The following is a 16,057-nucleotide window of genomic DNA, read 5'->3' as shown; positions in this document are numbered from 1 at the left end:
CAATTCAAGATTCAAAATTCTAGAAAAAGTATTTGTGATTACAAATTCCCTAAAGTTAGGGTAAATATTATTTACTTCTGAACCAAGTGCTGACACTTGGAAGTGCTGACAGAGTTTTGGGGGAACAATTTCAGCAAGGGGTCAGAAAAGCTGAATTGTTTATTACTCATACATGTTGTTATTCCTTAACGTTCATCAAAATCAGAAGCAGGCATGTGTAAAGTAAGCCACTTTTTTTTTTTTTCTTTTTTTTTTTTTTTCCTGTTTAATCTGCCATACTTATAAATCATTTACTGAATAAAGGCTTCTGAATGGAACAATGGTGATGTTTGATATAAAAGCATTGTAATGCTTGGGCAGAATCTGTGGTCCTGTGAGGTACCTGAACAAGGGCAGTGAATGCAGTCATAGAAAAGCCTCAAGGAGCAAGATATGAGGAAGTCAAGGGGGGAAAACAGGGAAAAGGAGAAGTCAAATGATCATGACTGTGCTGGCACCATTGCCTGAAGCAGAGAGCTGGAAAACCAGGACATCCCCTGCTATAGGTATACAAGGAAAAAAGTTTGTTGCTAGGACAGGAGGGAGGACAGAGCAGATCTGAACACAGGTCATGTTTTCTTGTCCTGGTGTCAGTCTGTACACACTTTTCAGGCTTTCCTGTTCCTTTCCTCCCCACTGATGTCAATTTCCCCTCTGACTCTCCATCCCAACTCTATCACCTCCTCCTCAATGTCCCATTTTCTTAATGATCTGGGCAAGGATACAGTTCCTCATGTCCAAGGTGGCAAAATTCAGTTTAGTCCACACTTCTCAAGGACCTTCAGGCCACTCTGAAGTTCATTCATGTAATATTTAAAAGCCCTAACAGTCACCTAACACCGTCAGAGCATGTGCAGATGTGTTGGCTCCCTGAGGCAACCCAAGGCAATGTTTGCTGAGTCTCAAAAGCTGTTTACCATGAAAACACAGAACTGCTACATGGAAATCTGTTGCTGTGCCTTGCATCACACAGGCACTATGTCAATGTCCTTGCTTTTTTCCTCTTTAATCTACCATACTTATAAATAATTTACTGAATAAAGGTTTCTAGATGGAACGACGACAATGTCTGTTATAGCAGAAAAGACCTGTGTTGTGCAGCCTGGGCAGAATCTGTAGTCCTGTGAGCTATGTGAACAAGGAAGCTGAATGTTGTCATAAAAAGACGACAATATGTATTAATGTATTAATAAAAAAAATCTTCCTTTTATGCTGCCATTTAAAAGAACTGAAAGTCACTTCCAGAAACTTCAATAAAGTTTTTGTGCTAGTCAGGTACAACCAGTGGGAATATTGGAATTGAAGGCTGGATGAGCTGTTGACTTTGGTGAAGTTATTCAAGAGACCTGCTTCATATGAATTTTGGATTCAAAATCAAACTGGACACTTTTTACATTAAAAATTAAGTTGTTGCTGGACCTCCCTTGGCAAGGTTAATGCACAAGAAAAAAAAAAAAAAAAAAAAAAAAAGAAGTGAGACCCCCAGCTCCCTTTTTCATCTTCCCTTTTACAACTATGTAAAGGCATTTCTCTCCAGGATTCACCCAATGGGTGTAGTTCTCAAGGACACTGTGTGCATTTCTGTAACTATTCAACTGTTTCAAACACCTGGATTATCACAGAAATCTCTAAGAATGCAAATGTTCTTTCTTTTTAGAAGAGTCATTCAAAACATCTGCCTATGGTCTTAGCTGGAGGTTGGTGAGGGATATTCTGCAAACCAATGTTAGGAATAATTGCAATGTTCCATTAGCCTGGTAGACAGAGAGTACTGCACACCTTGGTGTATGTCTGAGGGCTCCAGAGCCTAACATTAGCTGTGGCACAAGATCTATTTTCTTCAGAAAGGGCAGACCTAAAGGCTCGGCCTGTGGCTGAACAGTTTAGAAAATATCTCACCAGTCTGATACGAGTTCCTGTACTTCCCTGAACAGGCTGGGGAACCCTTTTAGTAATCCAGTCCTGTGGATTTCCCTTCTGCATAACTTGTTTTCCTTATGAGTCTCAAGTTCAAAACAATAGAGGAGTTTCCAACAATAAGGAGATTTTCAGCACTCCAAGCTTAGTCATTTCCTATTACTCAAAGTAAGAAAATGTGAAAGAGTTCCAATTTAGTCTCTGGCTAGTGGTCAAGACAATATTTATATATCTCTTTTTATAAATACTAAATTTCAGACCAGCAGGGTCGTTGCCTCCCTATGCAAATAACATGATATTTTGGAACAATTGTTTAAAATTGAATTGTAAATGGCTTTCAACGTAACATATTTTGCAGTGGACATTAATGTCTCCATGGCAACACAGAATGCTGTCCTGTTTTTGTTTTGTTTTACTGGATTTTAAAGGAAAACCCTTTGAATAGTTCCAGTGATAAGGATTATATTGTAACTACTATTGCTACACATCTACTCAAAGCAATAAGAATATTCAAAAAGCTATACTGACTGTAGCTTTGGAGATGTAAGCACATATTTAACAACTTTTATTATTATTATTTTTTTAATAATACTGAAAATTATATTAAATTCAATTTAGCTATGTCTCAGAGTCAAGAACTGCAGTTAAATAATAACCTTTCTAAGCTGAGAAAAGGCACTTATTTCGATCAGTCAAATAAGAGACATATACCAAAAATCATATAACATACAGACCATACTGATATATAATTTATCTCAGTGTCTTTTTTTTGGAAAAGTGTACCTTCCTAGTTGGATTTATGTATAAGTGAAAAAAAAAAAAATCCTCTGGAAAATTCTTCAGGCTTTTTATCAGGCTGGATTTTTAAAGAGGATTTTTTTTTTTAACCATCATTTCAAAATACATTTTTGTGATCACCTTTATTTAATATTCACATTATTTTTTATACTATTTTATGAAATATCAGAAGCGGTGTTACGGTGTAGTTATGGGCTCAAATAATTGTCTTGCCCTGATTTGCATATCACTACTAAACAAGAATAAAAATACTTTTGATGGTGCAATAGAGCCATATAATGATTTAGGTTACAGAGAGTCTCAGGAGGTTGTTTGATCCCACCCTTTGCTCAAAGCAGGGCTAACATTGTCATTAGATCAGGCTGCATGAGACTTTTCCAGGTGAGTTTTGCATATCTCCAATAGTGGATATTACATAGCAACCATGTCATAACACTGGGAATAATCATTTATCTTTCCTGTATGCTACTCCTTATGATATCCAATGCAGCCATCCATTTCCTGCTGCCCCTCAGAAGTCCATATTGAGACTGGTACTGTTTAATATCTTTATTAATGACATGTACTGAGAGCAGCCCTGGGGGCTGGCTCTAGGTGAGCCTTCTTGGCAGAGGGGTTGGACTTGGTTATCTCCAGAGGATCCCTTCCAACCTCAGCCATTCCATGATTCTGTGATTTCGTGTTGCTGGATGAAATGATGAAATACTGGACATGAGCTAACAATACACACTTGCAGCCCAGAAAGCCAATCATATACTGAGCTGCATCAAAAGAAGCATGGCTAGCAGGCTGAGGGAGGTTATTTTTCCCTCTACTCTGCTCTCATTAGGCCCTGCCTGGTGTATCATGTTCAGCTCTGGGTCCCCCAACAAAAGAAAGACACAGACCTGTTAGAGTGGGTCCAGAGAAGGGCTACAAAAATGATCAGAGGGCTGGAACACCTGTTCTATGAAGAAGAGAGAACTGGGATTATTTAGCCTAGAGAAGAGAAGGCTCCAGGGACACTTTATTGCAGGCTTCCAGTACTTAAAGGAGGCTTTTAAGAAAAATGGGAAGAGACTTTATTAGGGCCTGTAGTGATAGGAAAAGGGGTAATGGTTTTAAAGTAAAAGAGGGGAGATTTCAAGTAGATGTTAGGAGGAAATTCTTCACCCAGAGGGTGGTGAAGCACTGGCACAGGTTGCCCAGAGAAGCTGTGGATCCCTGGAGTTGTACAAGACCAGGTTGGAATGGGCTTTGGGCAACCTGGTCCAGTGAAAGATGTTACTGTCCATGTCAGGGGAGTTGGACTAGATGATTTTTAAAGGTCCCTTCCAACCTAAATAATTCTATGTATCTATGGTTCTGTGATTTCTGAAGACAATAGCAGAGGTCAGTGAGAGATATTTAAACATTGAGTTGCAATTTAAAACACCATGACACTTCTTTTACATTCTCCTGATCATTAATTCCTTCAGATAACCTTCTGTTCCATTGTAAGCAATGGAGATTTTGCATCTAATTCCTGTAATTCCCTCTTTATCATCTTTTCTGTCTGTAATATATCTAAGAAAATAATATATATATATATATATATATTTTTTTTTTTTTTCCAGCAATATTTCCTGTGAGCTCCTGGAATTTAATCCTTATCTCAGCTTATCTCAGTTCTACCTTGAATTTATTCAGTTCACTTTTGTAAATCAGCATGCTCCTTCTTTGTGCTGATGTGACTTTCCAGTCAAATTCTTTAAATACCAATTCTTTAGGAAAATTCTAATATAGTGTCCTAATTACTAGTAAACAATATTGGAGGAAAAATATTCCTCACTTTGAAAACTTTAATCATTTATTTCTACATTAGTTTTAGAATCTGTTTTCCAAATGGAACTCTGCAATGGAACTCTGCAATGGAATTCAAGCAATAGAAAACAGTTAAGAAACCTCCTCCTGAGACTGCAGAAGCATAAACAGTCCCCACAATCACGGAAATCATGAGGTGAAGCAGGATTAGTGTATTACAGATTGTCTGAACACTTTTTCCTACAGTAAAAAAAACAAGATTAGAACAGCTGATTTAGGGATGTCTGAAACAGAATTTTTTTCTGTATCAGTGTCTTATCATGTGATTACAGAAAAACACATGTCTTAAAACCATAATAAATATTCTTTCATAGTTCCAAGCAGTCCTTGTTCTTTAATCAGATGACAGTTATTTGATCTAAACGTATTAAACCAGAATAGTTCATGTGTTTTCCTTCTCACTGTATGCTTTGTAAGGAGCCATAAACTACTGCAGATATGGAAAGTAATTACTAAATACAGTAAATGTAGTAGATCACCTAAACTGAGTAAATGTCCAGTATCAATATGTAAACTAGTTTGTTTTTAACTTCTGATGTGAGCATGATGAAAATCATTACTTCAATAATTATTCGATAATTATTTTAAAAAGCATTTTAATGATGTTACTCTTTTTGTATTTTTTTCTATCACATTCACAGCAGAGAACTGTGTATGGGTCGATGAATAAACATATGCTTAAATGCAGCTGTTTCACTATTGCAACAAAACTAGAAGATGTTTTAAGACTGGAAAAGCCAAAAATTAGTGTGAAAACAAAGTAGTCTAAGAAAAGGCTTCCCCAGCTCTTAATTTCTCAAGTCATGAAATATGATTTCATTAATTATCACATATGGGTAGTTTTCTCAAATTCATGTACAAAATAAAGCCAAATTAGATTTCTGGTCTAACTGCACTGACAACAAAACTACTCAGCATTAATGTAGTTACTATATGAGAAAAAACAAACAAACAAAACCAATACAAAATAAAAAACCTTTGTAAATTGAAAAAGACATAAAAACCTACATCCAAGACAGTGAGCTTTTCTCCAGAGTGGAAATTGCCTTTGGGATATTTGGTTTGGCAATACTTCTTGTAATAATAAACAGTTACTAATTTGATGTTAGGTGCTATTACGTTAGAAATAATAAGTATTACTTAATACTTTCACTTCACATACAACATAGAAATCATATACAAAAAAAAAAAAAAAAAAAAGGACAGATATAGAATCATAGGATCACATAGAAACATAAATAAAAGTTCAGCTAAAATCTTGACTATTTCACGCTACTGGGCAGTATTTTCCAAATGCCTGTTCTTCTGGAATAGCCTGTGAAAACACACATTACTTCTGTCTTCTTGAAATGTCAGGCTTAATCACATAAGTAAGCCACTGAACAGTATGAGCACTGATTTCATCTTACATTTTGGATTTCTAAATGAGGCACAAAACCAAAAATTTCCCACTGAAGACAAAAGAGATTTTAAACATGGCATTCATCTAATCTGATGCATCAGTGTTTTTGTTGTTGTTGTTGTTGTTGTTGTTGTTGTTTTTTTTGAGTGCTCTGTAAGATCAGTAGAGAAACTAATAGTTTCTGAGGGTCATCTGAAGATAAATAACAAAATTTGGCAAAGTTTCTTACCTTCTAGTACTATTGGCAAGCCATAGGTGAAATTGAGGCTGATGAGGCAGATGAGAGATGAATCTTCACAAAGTGTTGGATTAGGTTTCATCTATGATGGTGACATATTTGTTCTCATTTAATTTGAGTCTGTACTTCCAAGAAGACAGAAAAGTTAGAGAAAGACAAAATGAAAAGTTAAAATGTTTGTGGGTTTTTTTTTTTTGTTTGTTTGTTTGTTTGTTTTTAATAGTTTGTGGTATAAACAAAATACTGTATAGTAAAAGTAGCTATTTTTTACAACTTCTTGTTCAGAAAACAAGAATAGCCTACTCTTGTGTAATGGTCTTTACAAAGTTACAACAATAAAACTTCATGGTGTCATTCATTGTCACATAATCTGTAGTTATTTCCATACAATATAAGCAGTGTTAAAACACCTTTTTCTTCCCACACTGGAAACTTGTATGAATCCTCCCCCAGTCCATGCTTGTTTAGAACACATTTATATAGCAAAGTTGTAAACTCAGTAACGTACGGTGATTTATCTTGGGAATACATACCCAAGAGTAACTGCAATGCAATATGGCAGGAAAATAAGAGATCTGGACCATCTGGGTGAAAATATGTGGCTTTGAAAATTGTTTAGAAAAAGTTGACATATCTGGATGTGAAAAGCTCTGAATTCAGCTGAGAGTTTTGTCACTCATTTACTTACTAACTTTTGTCATGACATTGATAGTTGATTTTCAGAGTCACATAGTGCTCACATCTTCTTTATAGTCAAATAACTAGGGAATTAGGCTAAAACTTGTTTTCCCCATCTGAGGGTGATGTGCATTCCACAACTATTTAATAACTGTGGAACAAGAACTAATGGGTTCTTTAGTTATCTTTGCCTCACAGAAGTCATAAATGAGAAATAGTCAAATTAGCATAACCATTGCAGAGCCACTTCCCTCTCTCAGCTATGCTATTTCTGATCATAATATGAACATAATGATACAAAATAATAACCCCCTGCCTGAAACTAGAGAGCATTTGTTATATGCAATATTCACTTAATTATAAAAAAAAGATTTGTTTCCTTATTCAATGTTAGCAATGTTTATATTCTTGCTCAGAAAAAAATATAAAGTTAAAGGTGAACTACTGGTGTTTACAAATAAAGCTGAAGCAAACTGAAACAAAATGCATACTTTTTTTGTCTCATTGGAAAGGCAAAAGAGAACAGGCTGCTAAAACAATAAAAATATATTCTTATCAGTTGTTGTTGTTGTTGTTGTTTCTTTTTATGGTATGTTTTTTCTCTGAAACTCCTCTGGTATTTATCATGGGATAAAAAGGGCAAAAAAAAAATTTTTACTGGAAACTATAACATCAAGCCCAGGCTTTGATGTTATAGATGATATCAAATAGATCTGCTAAGCAAAATAGTGTCAGAGTTCTCAAAATAAGCTGAATCCAGAATTTTCATAACTACAAATTTTAATGTGTCATTGTTCAAAATGTTAGGATGGATTCTGGTAAAATCTACGATGATGTTCAAATAAACTTCAAGGAAAGTCAGACACATTTCACTGCTTTTTGTTTTGTTTTGTTTTGTTTTGGCTGAAAAGGTGGCTGAAGAGGCCTCTGCTTTTCAATGTTTCATCTTTGTTTGTTAGTCAAGAAGTCACCATGAAGTAAAATATTACATGATGGCAACTCAGGTGCTGGTAGTGTCAACTCACATAGTTTAATTCATTCAGCACTGCACAGTTGACATACTTTCACGTCACCCCGAATGTGTCTTCTTATACCTATATTCAGTCATATATATTTTTTAATATCTTAATATCTTTTTTATTATTATTATTAATTAATTATTTTTTTTTTATTGTGGAGACCAAAACAATATTTGAGGTGAGGCTGCACCAAAGCTAAACATAGTGGGAGAATCCCCTCTTTTGAGCAACTGGCTATGTAGGGTTTGATGCACCCCAAAATGCAGTTTGCCCTCTTGGCTGCCAGGACACATCGCTATCTCAAGCTGAGCTTGCTGTCAGCTAGCACTCCCAGGTCCCTTTCTGCAGAGCTGCTCTCCAGCCACTCATCTCCCTGTGTGTACCTGTGTCGAGCATTTCTTTGTCCAAGCACCTTTGCAGCACCTGGCATTTGCCCCGTTGAATTTCATGCCATTGCTGATTGCCCCCATGCTACAATCTATCTAGAACTCTCTGCAAGGCTCATGTAGTCTAGGGGAGTCTCTCATGTAGTCTAGGGGAGATTTATTTTTTTTTTAAATGTTAGAGAACTGTTCGATTAAATCAAAATAGTCAAGCACACTGCATAAAGTTAGTTCCCCATCCCATGAGTGAAGCAAAGATGAGAAAAAGCCAGAAATGTTGCTTCCCCATCCTATCCTCCAGCACTATGCAGAACGGTCCCACATGACATCCTGGTTTCCATATTTGAGAGAGGTGGATTTGATGGGTGGAACATTCAGTGGATAAGGAATTGGCTTGACCACCCAGAGCAATGGTTCCACGTCCAAGTGGAGGCTGGTGATGGGTGGCGTACCTCAGGGGTCTGTCCTAGGACTTGTACTGTTTGCTATCTTTATCAATGACATAGTGGGATTGAGTGCACCCTCAGCAAGTTTGCAGATAACACCAAGCTGAGATATGCAGTTGATACAGTAGAGGGAAGGGATGCCATCCAAAGGGACCTGGACAAGCTTGAAAAGTGGACCCAAAGAAGTTCAGCAAGCCCAATTAAAAGGTGCTACACCTGGGCCAGGGCAATCCCAGACATGAGTGCAGACTGGGAGAAGAACTCATTGAGAGCAGCTGTGCAGAGAAGGATTTGGGGGTTCTTCTTGTGGATGAAAAGCTTGACATGAACCAGCAATGCATGCTTGCAGCCCAGAAGGCCAACTGCATCCTAGGCTGCATCAACAGAGGAGTGGCTAGCAGGGGAGGGAGGTAATTGTCCCTTTCCACTCTGCCCTTGTGAGGCCCCACCTGGAGTCTTGCATCCAGGTCTGGGAAACCCAGCACAAGGATATTGAGCTGTTAGAATGGGCCCAGAGGAGGTCCACAAAGATGATTAAGGGGCTGGAGCACCTCTCCTATGAAGAAACACTGAGACATCTGGGACTGTTCAGCCTGAAGAAGAGAAGGTTCTGAGGTGACCTTATTGCTGCCTTTCAGTGCTTACAGGTAACCTATAAAAAAGTTTCTCTTTGTTCAATCATATAAAGACAATACAAGACAATAGTTTTACACTAAAAGAGGGGAGATTTAGATTAGGACATTCTTCACTCAGAGGGTGGTGAGGCACTGGAACAGGTTGCTCTGAGAGGTTGTGGATGCCCAGTGACTGGAGGTGTTCAAGACCAGGTCAGATGATGCCCTGAGCAACCTGATCTAGTGTGTTGCATCCCTGCCTATGGCAGGGGGTTTGGAATTAGATGGTCTTTAAGGTCCCTTCCAACCCAAGCCATTCTATGACTCTATGATCCGCACAGGAGGAAAAATCCCTTTTGAAAGATATACAGTAAATATATTTGAATCCATCCCAGATGCACACAGTAAGTAGAAGATCAAACTGTCATCTTTGAGTCAAAGTAATTAAATCCCACCCTTATCTAAGATAGATTTTAGAATATTAGGAAACCCTAAAACTTACCACATGTCTCTGAAATACAACGTCTCAGCAGCAATCTAAAGGTTTGTGTTATTCAAGGTAAAGTGCATTAAGACAAAGTAGAAATAAGGCAAACTAAGAAAAATCTGGGTGTCTTTTTAAAGTTTTGATTACCAGTGAAATCTGAACAGAATTTCACAACCCAGATAAAAGGTCACATAACAAACATCTACCCTGAGCTCCCTGCTCCAAATATCGAAGTCTCTCTGAAAACAATAAGCATAAAACTGTACTTAGGTTTTACTAAGTAACAAATTTTTACAAATCAGCACATCCTCGCTCCTGCTTCTGTTTCACAGGAGAACAAAATCCAAAGTATTAGTTAAATGTACATGGACTCACACCACTCCCAAAACAGCAAAAGTGGAGGAAGCACTGCACAAACTTGAGGATGCAGCAGAAATGTGGAGAAAAATGTAAAAGAGGAAAAAGAAACAAAGGGATCTCCTTCCTGGATTTTTCTGTCCCCAAAGTGGTTTGGGGACTCCTTTGTTACCATTTGGAGTCTGGCAAGAAAGAAGACTGGAGCAGAGAGCACCCCTACTGGAATGACTGGTCTCTAACACCAGCAAAACCAGAATGAGGAACTGAAGCAGCCTGGATGATGTGCCTGGAGGAAGTCATGCCTCCATGTGCCTCTGCGCTTCTAAGAGTAAACCTCACAGTTACGTAAACAGATGAAAGACCTTTCTGATACTTTTTAATCTAAGATAAAGCCACCTAGATTTAGTCCTATTTAAAAGTAGAAAAAACAAAGAATACTTACAAATTTGATCTGCTAAAGAAATCTGATTTAGCACACATGGACACATTACTTAAGCAGAGCAACCAACAGCACAACTTATAATCAAAGTTGTATCTTTCTCTCCATATATACATAAATCTTTTCATTTATATATAATACTATAAATAAGACAGAATCCTTCCATGCCCTACAGGAAAAATATGACAACTGATTATGGGAAGTACCCATTACTAACTACAACTGAGTAAATATATCAAATGACTATTAGAGAACAAGAGACATGCCAAACTATGAAAAACAGATACCTGGCTGTAAGTGCTATAAATTATAACATAAATAAAGCTTACCCAATTTCTTTAGCTATGTAGCTAAAGAAAGGTAAAGAAATGTAACTATGTAAGCTTTCCGTACATGAGAGGAATTGTAAGAGCTCATTTGTGCCTTGAGAAATTATGGGATGGAGTTTATAGTTCCTATACCTCTAATCACTTCTCATGATCATTATGCAAAGCTCTGCCTCTCTCTAATATTTTTCTGGTATTCTGGAGAGCTTTTAGAGAATTTTTTTCCTCTCAGATACGTCCCGTGGATCTTTCTTCCATCCACCTGAATACATCAGTCTATATTCATAGACCCTGTATTATGCAGTCTCCACACAGAGATCATATGGAGAGCTACATGTTCTCCTGAATCTCCAGTCTTGATGGCAGAAAAATTCACTTAAATTATTGATACTTGACTGCTCTAAAAGTACAACATAAATGCCTCTGGAGGTATTATTTGTGCATAGTGAATGTGAGAATCTTTGCAGCTTTGCTTACCCATGCTTAAGTTGCTAGAAAGGCTAACATTTGCGTACTTATTTATGTGCTACCCTTCTGATCCTTAGCAGTATGACCACCCTACAGAAGAAAAGCAAGCAGCTCAGAAAATTCCTACAGAAAAACAACATCTTATAAACTGGAAGCTCTTTATTATCACTGAAGAAAGAGGCATAAATACTCAGTGAAAAGAACTGAAATCATAAAAAGAAACAGACACACACACATACACACACACACACACACACAAAAGAGGAAACAAAGATCAATAATGAAAAACACATCCCTTCAAGCATGGGGAAATGAAAAATGAAGAAACAATAGACAATGCTTTCTGGCCTAATACAATCAAGTCCTAAAATCCACAGCTAAATCCACAAATCTTACCTTTCTTCGTCAGTTACATTTCTCATTTGTTTACCTCATTAACCATTAAGAGAGATTTAGTAAGGTTTGTGGGCTCTAACAAATGCCTCCAAAGCAGACTTGATTTAATTAGAAGACAAGCTATGATATTTATGATATTTATGATATACTTGTAACGGACTTCCTATTTGAGATAATACTCTTTTATTTTATCCTGTTGCCAAAATATTCTACATAGTGTACACTAGGCTAAATTCCATATAAATGTCTGATTTTCTAGCACCTTGAAAACTATGATGAGTCTTTCCACTAAAATTAATAGGCTTTTCACAGTGTTCAGGGTCTCAAATGCAACCTGAGCAAGAAAGCATTTTTGTAGAAGGTCAATATTAGATATCCTGCACAGAATTTTTTGATTAATCCTTGGGGGAATGGTTAATCTAATTGGAAATGGTGAACATGATAACTGAGAAGTGCTAATGCACGGTATAAACAAGTGAATTTGCCAGAATTCTGACTGAAAAATATCACTTCAAGACTAGTTGCTGAAATGTTTTGATCCACTGTGGAAGATGTGGATTGCACCCCTCTATGTGGCAGGTGTTCACTGGCAATGTAGTAGAAAGACTGAAAGTGGAACAGGCTCAGGGTTACCCTTCCAAATAAAGGCAACATTTTAGTATAGCTGAATTAGTGTTTAGAGGTAAAACAGAGGAACCACTTTACCTTCCAGTGCATACCTTCGCTGCCTTTTTTGCCATCTTCTGTCCAAAGCATTTCTGTCTCCCTTTCTGATGTTTGTGCAACTCCTCTCCATTCTCTATATGAACAGGAGATGTCCCTTATCCAGGTCTTCTCTACCTTGCTCTTAATTAGACCGTATTTTTATTTTTTTTCTGGGACCACTGGAGAGTCCAGTAGCAAGAAAAAAGTCTTTTTGTTTGTCATTCTCTAAACATATACAAGAACTATACTGTGTGTTGAATAGGTCTGTAAGGAAATGTGAAAAACTAGAAGCAAGTAGCCAGGAAGAAGATGAAGGCATTGGAAAGACTGGTTCAACTGGTTCAACTAAACCAGACAGTGAAGAGTAAATACAGAGAAAATAAGGAGCTGTAAAACTGCCTCTTTCTGTTGCTTCTGTGATTACATTCTTCTCCCATATTTCATACACATTCCTATGGAAAAAAAAAAAAAAAAAAAAAAAAAAAAAAGAAGAAGAAGAAATAGAAAAAAAGGAAAAGAAAAAAAAGGAAATAGAAAAGGAAATGAAAAAAATGAAAAGGGCAGGGGAGGGGAGGGGAGGAGAGGAGAGGAGAGGAGAGAAGAGGAGAGGAGAGGAGAGGAGAGGAGAGGAGAGGAGAGGAGAGGAGAGGAGAGGAGAGGAGAGGAGAGGAGAGGAGAGGAGAGGAGAGGAGAGGAGAGGAGAGGAGAGGAGAGGAGAGGAGAGGAGAGGAGAGGAGAAATGGTTAAGCTGCTGTGAAATATTAAAAGCATTTGAAGACTTGTTTCCTAAAGGAAAACAAAGAATGCGGAGCCAATACAAACTAATACCAATCAACATACCACTCACTTAATAGGGATTTGCCAAACTTCTTAATAGTATAAGATATTCTTATCAAAAATATCATCTACACAGGTGTAAATGACTTTGTCCTCATGGTGAAAAGAGTGTAAAGAATATGAGAAGTTTGCAAAACACCTGAGGAGAGGGTTCAAAGAGGCCAGAACCAGTCTCTTTTCAGTGGTGCCCACTGATAAGACAATGGGCAACGGGCACAGACTGCAGCACAGAAAGTTCTGTCTGAATATGAGGAAACACTTCTTACCATGAGGATGATTGATCCCTGGCACAGAGAGTGAGTGGAGTCTCCTCCTTGGAGATTTTCAAACGCCTCCTAGAAATAGACCTTGCTCTGGGCATCCTTGCTTGTGTAGTGGGTTGGACCAGATGGACCCAGAGGCCCCTGCCAACCTTAGCCATTCTTTGATTCTATGATGCCTTCTGGGCAGAACTAAATTCACAAATACATTTAAGTTTTCAGCTGATGAGTGACAATGGTCCCCAAAACCTCTCCCTCTTGCCAACTTAAATTATTGCATTGGTGTTTAGAGGTAAAACAGAGGAACCACTTTACCTTCCAGTGCATACCTTCACTGCCTTCTTTGCCATCTCCTCTAAACACCAACTCTTAAGAAATAAATTATTACATTTCCAATACACCATGAGATATCTTTAATGCACATTTACCCAAATTTCTGACTATTCAGATTCAAAGGAATTTTCAGCACGCCCAAAATTTGTTTTCACTTGAAATCATAATTCTATAAAATTTTCAATATATAATTAAAATTTGAAGATATTACATTTTCTGTTTTTGTTTTTGTTTTTGTTTTTGTTTTGCTTAAAAGAAAATTCTTTTTTGTTTTAGATCTTTAGTCTGATGTTCCTATTATTTTACATATATTTACCATTGTTCTGAAATATTGAGAAAGAATATTATTGTATTAGATGAGAATGCAAAAATTAAAATCTTAAAATGACACCCTATTGAAATTCCAGAATTGTTAATCAAAATTCCAACATCTTATCTTCCTCTGGAAAAGAAATTAGTTTGTTTTTCCTTATAAAAACTTTGATCAAAAATGATGCATTGTTCTAAGCATTTCAGTTATAGCAATCTTAACTAATTATTTATTATTGATAAATAAACCATTTAATGGATAAATATAGTCCAAAACTATTGGATACCCAATATAGTCCAAAGCTATTGGGAGGGACTTCTGTTGCACAGTGTAGGCATTCACACTTTTGAAAAACAGCATGCTGCTTACAGAATCACAGAATCACAGAATTTCTAGGTTGTAAGAGACCTCAAGATCATCAAGTCCAACCTCTGACCTAACCCTAACAGGCCCCACTAAACCATATCCCTAAGCTCTACATCTAAACGTCTTTTGAAGACTTCCAGGGATGGTGACTCCACCACTTCCCTGGGCGGCCTGTTCCAATGTCTAACAACCCTTTCGGTAAAGAAGTTCTTCCTAAGATCCAACCTGCTTTTCCTTATGTGTCCAAGTATAACCTTTTTTTTTTTTTTACCAGATTCAGAGTGTGGCTCTACAATATACACTAGCACCTCAGAGGTAAAAAGATGTAAAAAGTAACAGATGTTTAAAGATGTTTTGATATTTTATTCCTACTGATAACCTTTCTCACTCAGCTCTGAAAATATATCTTCTTCATGCATCTATGGTTAGAAACTTTTTTTTTTCTATAATTTGAAAATAGTTTTTAGGTGTAGTTTTTACAACTTCTATAAAGTTGTAAAACCACCATACAATTACCCAAAGCTCCTGGCAAGTTGCCCATGTGGTCCTCTATCCCGCGAGTGGTGGGTTCTCACACCCTTCTTCCCTGGTTCTCCCACCCTTCCTATATACATTTCATTTTACCATAAGTAATTTCATTTGCATTCTTTGCATTCTTTATGTTCTCAGAGGCAAAAGAATTGCAAAGCCTTTGTCAACAGTCTCGTTTACTCCTTACAAGAAAAGCCAAATATACAAATTTCTGGAAAAAAATATTATCTCAGCAGAGAACACTTCCTAAGAGCAAAATCATTTGATCTTCATCCTATGACTTCTTCTTATGTGAATGGCAGCCTTGAAGTCAACACTATGACACAAGACTGTTTTTCATGAGCTAGGTTTGAAGATGTATGATCATATGACTATGTATACTACATTAGTTAAAGCACAGATTTTCAAGACAAGCTGAAGCACTTATGCACCTAGAACCAATCAAAATTCATGACTTCCTATGTCTCTTGGATGACTTTGAAATTAATAAAATACAATACAATAAATCATGTTTTAATTAGATATCTTACTTATATTTTTTCATATTGACTTTTATATTTTCATATGGAAACATCACCTATGTTGTAAATTTTTGTCTTCTTAAAAAAGAGATCTTACAAATTAGTATGAGAAAAGGTGATTTTATCATCAAGCAAAATTAATTCAGATAACAGATAAAAGTCATTTAAATATTCTTGAATTTTCATTCACTCCAATTTTGGGGTATAAAATGTAGAGTATTTAACTGGATTTTGTTGTTGTCGTTGTTCTATTTTTTTCCCCTTAGGTCAATGATTTTGTGTCAGTGCTTTGACCATATCAGAATGGAATTCATCACACACAATTTCAGAGGTCTAGAAGTTGGA

The sequence above is a fragment of the Netta rufina genome (assembly GCF_964035555.1).
Source record: "Netta rufina genome assembly, chromosome: 2".
Classification (NCBI taxonomy): Eukaryota; Metazoa; Chordata; class Aves; order Anseriformes; family Anatidae; genus Netta; species Netta rufina.
The sequence above is the reverse complement of the archived record's forward strand: the minus strand, read 5'-3'. Positions refer to the sequence as shown.